Here is a 6,318-nt window from a genome sequence, read left to right on the forward strand (position 1 = left end):
CTAACATTTATATAGTGCTCTTTGCAGCTTTTTCATTTACTTTCTTCTTACAACAATCCGTGAGAGAGACAGGACAGGCATCTGTTACCCTATTTTTTTACAGATAACAAAATAAAAACTACTGTGTGTTCAGATATTTACATATGTGAAACACTTTAAAAACATTATTCTCAATCCTCACAATGACTTTTGAAACTAATTATTCTTGTCCCCTATTTATAGAGGGAAACTTAGGCTAGGGAGGTTTAATAATTTTCCCCAGAGCACACAACTAATGACAGAGCTAAGTTTCAAAATATTACAAGGCACAGGCACATGGATGCAGCGAGAGAGAGAGAGAGACCTAAGGTTTTTCAGAATCCAGTGGATATAACAGCAGTCAACACTAGGAAGTGCTAGTGTGTGCCAGGCACGCTGAACATGGCACATAAGAGGACTCATTCATTTTCACAGCAGTCTGTGAAAGGTACAAACCAGTAACACAGTCACAGATAGGTTAACTTTCTAAGTCATGCAGCTTGTCATAGTCACAGCCACAGAGTGTGGGTCTTCAGTCCATGGTTTTAGTCATTATTTTGTTCAGCCTGAACGCCAAGGCTTTGGTGTCTGCTGGATACTCTGCAAGTCTGTGTCGTGTCTTTGTGGATTCTGTGATGAGGACAGGAAGAACGTGGCATGTTCTCTATGTCATACATTATTTTTGTCTCGTAGAAGTCAGAGGAAGTCATACCTAACATTGTCGTATCTGAATTATTGGAGTCATCTACCAGATTCAAATGTGACCACATACCATAGGGGAACAGAAGGAAACTGTCTTCTGAAGGGATTCACTTTACGGCCGCAGTTAAGTATGACTCCTTTGGCATCAGTGACATAGTGGGTAATGTGAAAAGAAAGCAGGCAATGTATTTTTGGTTTGGAAAAAGGAACCTAGCTTCTTAGTCTTCAACCAGATTGGAAGAAATGAAATTATCTGTGTTTTTAATATTTTCCTTGTCCATACTACAGTCCCTGCTCCCACCTCAATCCCAACCAACAGCTTCCTTAGAGTTTTCAAAGTAATTTGGATCCATCAGAGGACTTACCTGCCCACTCTCACAAAATGCTAATCATCATCCTGTCATAGGGGGTGATCACAGGAGGTCCTATCAGGACAGACTGACCTGATCCCAGGCCCCCATTTGCCACTCACCTCAGAGTCTGGAGTCAGCACCAACCATGGCAGGAGGGTCTTCTTTCACTTCTCTTGTTCTCACTCAGCTTTACCTCTCCCAGGGCCAGACCGAAGGAACGTCATCTTTGCCCTTACCCAAATCCCTCACCATGATTTGATCACCTCAATCCATAGTTCTTCCTAGTTTGAATGTTTTCCAGATAGTATACCCCTGAGAATTAACAGTTCACAGTGGATACATAATGGCCCTAAGAAGCAAGAAAGGCTGATGGTAGACTAAAAATGAGATGTCACTCATATTTCCAGTGCCACATTCTTTTTTTTTTCAATATATGAAATTTATTGTCAAATTGGTTTCATTACAACACCCAGTGCTCATCCCAAAAGGTGCCCTCCTCAATACCCATCACCCACCCTCCCCTCCCTCCCACCCCCCATCAACCCTCAGTTTGTTCTCAGTTTTTAAGAGTCTCTTATGCTTTGGCTCTCTCCCACTCTAACCTCTTTTTTTCTTTTTTCCTCCCTCTCCCCCATGGGTTTCTGTTAAGTTTCTCAGGATCCACATAAGAGTGAAAACATATGGTATCTGTCTTTCTCTGTATGGCTTATTTCACTTAGCATAACATTCTCCAGTTCCATCCACATTCCAGTGCCACATTCTATGGGACCTCTCAGTAGTCTCTTGTTTCTATGGCACTGATAAGGATAACCCTGATGGATTAAAAAATGATACACTGGAAAATATAGCAATGGCCACTTAACTGAGTATGCACTGGGTATCAGACTGTGTGCTAGGTTCCTTACTAAATCTTGTCTTTTTTTTTTATAAAATTTTTTTTAACGTTTATTTATTTTTGAGACAGAGAGAGACAGAGCATGAACAGGGGAGGAGCAGAGAGAGAGGAAGACACAGAATTTGAAACAGGCTCCAGGCTCTGAGCTGTCAGCACAGAGCCCGACATGGGGCTCGAACTCACGGACTGTGAGATCATGACCTGAGCCGAAGTCGGACGATTAACCAACCAAGCCACCCAGGCGCCCCCTAAATCTTGTCTTAATGAAATCTGATAGCAACCCTGTAAGCTTCCTACGAGGATCCCCACTTTGAAAATGAACAACCTGAGACTCAGAGAAGCAAAGTCACTTGCTGAAGATCACAGAACTTGTTTGACTTCAAGCCCATGTGTTTTCCACAATTATAGCATGACAGCCTAATTTAGTGCCTGTGTAAACACTGAGTAGCTGCCAGTTGTATCAGGGCAAGTCTGAATTATTGTGCAGAATCTTGGCTGTTCCAGTGATCGTGGCTGGGAGCCAAGAATGAAGGGGTGAAGAACTGGACAACTTTCTCCAATGTGCTTGATGAACTCTCCCAGATACCAAGCCCCAGGGGTGAATTTATGGAGGGGCATACCCAATAGCTCCCTCCCACCACTCCAAAGTCTAGAAGGGCAGATTCCCCCTGGGGTGCTGAACAGAGATCAATCGCCTGTAGTTCAAAGGTGAGAATCTCCAGGTCAAGTGAAAATTGATAATGAGGTATGTTTTTGAAATCTCAGTGGGACACTTACTCCAAGGGTATCTGGGGAAACTTGACTGAGACTAAATCAGACTATTTTCAAAAAGAAAGATTCCTTGAGTGAACCATTTTTTTTAGCATAATGTGAGTTGAGAACACTTAACTCTCCTGATATCATTTACTTTGAGTACAATACCTAAAGAGATCATTATAGACCTTAGAGACTAAGCCCAATGTAAGTTATTAAAATTGGAAACATTTTGGAAAATTCTTTTAAGGATACCTTAAAGAGTACATTTTTTTCAGTTGTCTTAGGTGCTACCTATAAAATAGAAGTGCATGCAGTTCCCATGGTTTCTGATATATAGGAAGCTATATTAATTCCTGGAAGCCATCTGGGAACTTAATCTGGGGACTCTAAGAAATGACTTCAGTTTAATTTTCTAGAAGTCATTCCACCACCACCAACAAGAAATCTTGTTTTTAGAGAAAATAGATCCACAAGCTGGGAAACAGATGCATGGTACCCCTAGGAGAGATGGAGAAGACCCCACCCATCCTGTCAGAAAGCACAGGAGTTGGGCTATTTAGTAATCAGTGGACCTTTATGTTACAAAGAAGTCACTTTGATGTTTTATCTAACTTGGATTCCGCTTGACCTATTTAAATCTTGCATATTCTAGTTTTGGGGGCCTTATTTACACTGACACCAGATAGTCACTATTCAGCAAAACTTAGGTTCACTTACAGATCAGAGGAGTTTGACATTCATTTGCCACTAATAAACTCCTCTTGCTTGGCTGACATCACTCAGAAAAGGAAAGAAGAAAGCATTGCTGTTTGTGGTCCAGTTATTATAAGCCAGGCAGTGTGAGTGTTTCACCTGCAGTATTCCACCTCTTCCTCACAGCAACCAGACAAAGAATTTCAGGCACTTTGAGGTTAGGTATTTTGCATAAGGTCACACTACCTGAGAAGTTCGGATGCATTCAACCCATTGCTATCTGTTTCCAAATTGCAGGATTGATAATAAGTGGGCTTTACTCTAGTTAATTCCAAATAAAAACACTTTAATATTGAGTTGAATGAATTTAAAATTACTCTTTTATACATAGCGACTTCATGTTAGGTCTTAACATTTTCGAGGATCCAAGTCTGTCAGTCTGCTTTTTTTTTTTTTTTACTCTTGACCATATGTGATATTTCCTATTTCCCATTTCCCATAGTCTCTTTCCCTCTTATCCATGTGGGTGTCTATATCCCGCCACTAAACTTTGAGACCTTTCTGCAGAGGACCCATAACAAACTCCAGAGCCAGTCAGTATCCTTGATATATCACTTTATACTGCACAAGTATTTCCTATCCCCTCACTCCCAACTCAGTGTTCCCAAGCAGGGCTATTTGGGTTTGTTTGTTTGTTTGTTTATTTATTTTTAATTTTATTTTTAATTTTTTAAAATTTACATCCAAATTAGTTAGCATATAGTGCAACAATGATTTCAGGAGTAGATTCCTTAGTGCCCCTTACCCATTTAGCCCATCCCCCCTCCCATAACCCCTCCAGTAACCCTCAGTTTGTTCTCCATATTTATGAGTCTCTTCTGTTTTGTCCCCCTCCCTGTTTTTATATTATTTTTGTTTCCCTTCCCTTATGTTCACCTGTTTTGTCTCTTAAAGTTCTCATATGAGTGAAGTCATATGATTTTTGTCTTTCTCTGACTAATTTCACTTAGAGTAATACCCTCCAGTTCCATCCACATAGTTGCAGATGGCAAGATTTCACTCTTTTTGATTGCCGAGTAATACTCCATTGTATATATATACACCACATCTTCTTTGCCCATTCATCCATTGATGGACATTTGGGCTCTTCCATACTTTGGCTATTGTTGATAGTGCTGCTATAAACATGGGGGTGCATGTGTCCCTTCGAAACAGCACACCTGTATCCGTTGGATAAATGCCTAGTAGTGCAATTGCTGGGTCGTAGGGTACTGCTATTTTTAGTTTTTTGAGGAACCTCCATACTGTTTCCCAGAGTGGCTGCATCAGCTTGCATTGCCACCAACAATGCAAAAGAGATCCTCTTTCTCCGCATCCTCGCCAACATCTGTTGTTGCCTGAGTTATTAATGTTAGCCATTCTGACATGTATAAGGTGGTATCTCACTGTGGTTTTGATTTGTATTTCCCTGATGATGAGTGATGTTGAGCATTTTTTCATGTGTCAGTTGACCATCTGGATGTCTTCTTTGGAGAAGTGTCTATTCATGTCTTTTGCCCATTTCTTCACTGGATTATTTGTTTTTTGGGTGTGGGGTTTAATAAGTTCTTTATAGATTTTGGATACTAACCCTTTATCTGATATGTCATTTGCAAATATCTTCTCCCATTCCATTGGTTGCCTTTTAGTTTTGCTGATTGTTTCCTTCTCCATGCAGGAGCTTTTTATTTTGATGAGGTCCCACTAGATCATTTTTGCTTTTGTTTCTCTTGCCTCCAGAGATGTGTTGAGTAAGAAGTTGCTGCAGGCAAGATCAAAGAGGTTTTTGCCTGCTTTCTCCTCGAGGATTTTGATGGCTTCCTGTCTTACATTGAGGTCTTTCATCCATTTTGAGTTTATTTTTGTGTATGGTGTAAGAAAGTGGTCCAGGTTCATTCTTCTGCATGTTGCTGTCAAGTTTTCCCATCACCACTTGCTGAAGAGACTGTCTTTATTCCATTGGATATTCTTTCCTGCTTTGTCAAAGATTAGTTAGCCATACGTTTGTGGGTCCATTTCTGAGTTCTCTCTTCTGTTCCACTGATCTGAGTGTCTGTTCTTGTGCCAGTACCATACTGTCTTGATGGTTACAGCTTTGTAGTATAGCTTGAAGTCTAGGATTGTGATGCCTCCAGCTTTGGTTTTCTTTTTCAAGATTGCTTTGGCTATTTGGGGTCTTTTCTGGTTCCATACAAATTTTAGGATTATTTGTTCTAGCTCTGTGAAGAATGCTGGTGTTATTTTGATAGGGATTGCCTTGAATATGTAGATTGATTTGGGTAGTATCGACATTTTAACAATATTTGTTCTTCCTATCCAGGAGCATGGAATCTTTTTCCATTTTTTGGTGTCGTCTTCAATTTATTTCATCAGCTTTCTATAGTTTTCAACGTATAGATGTTTCACCTCTTTGGTTAGATTTATTCCTAGGTATTTTATGGTTTTTTGTGCAACTGTAAATGGGATTGATTCCTTAATTTCTCTTTCTGTCACTTCATTGTTGGTGTATAAGAATGCAACCGATTTCTGTGCATTGATTTTATATCCTGCAACTTTGCTGAATTCATGAATCAATCTAGCAGGTTTTTTTGGTGGAATCTTTTGAGTTTTCTATATAGAATATAATGTCATCTGCAAAGAGTGAAAGGCTGACCTCCTCCCAAGCAGGGCTATTTGTATCATTTACCCATTTGAAGGACTATCGTTTAATTACACAATAGAATTATCCATTGAGTTATAGATTTCAATTAGAAATCTCATATTTCAATTAGAAATCTCATATTTTCAATTATAAATCTCATCTACAATCCAGAGAATACAATCTCTAGAAACATATGGGATATATAAAGACACATGGGATAT

The sequence above is a fragment of the Panthera uncia genome, assembly GCF_023721935.1.
Source record: "Panthera uncia isolate 11264 chromosome B2 unlocalized genomic scaffold, Puncia_PCG_1.0 HiC_scaffold_24, whole genome shotgun sequence".
Lineage (NCBI taxonomy): Eukaryota > Metazoa > Chordata > Mammalia > Carnivora > Felidae > Panthera > Panthera uncia.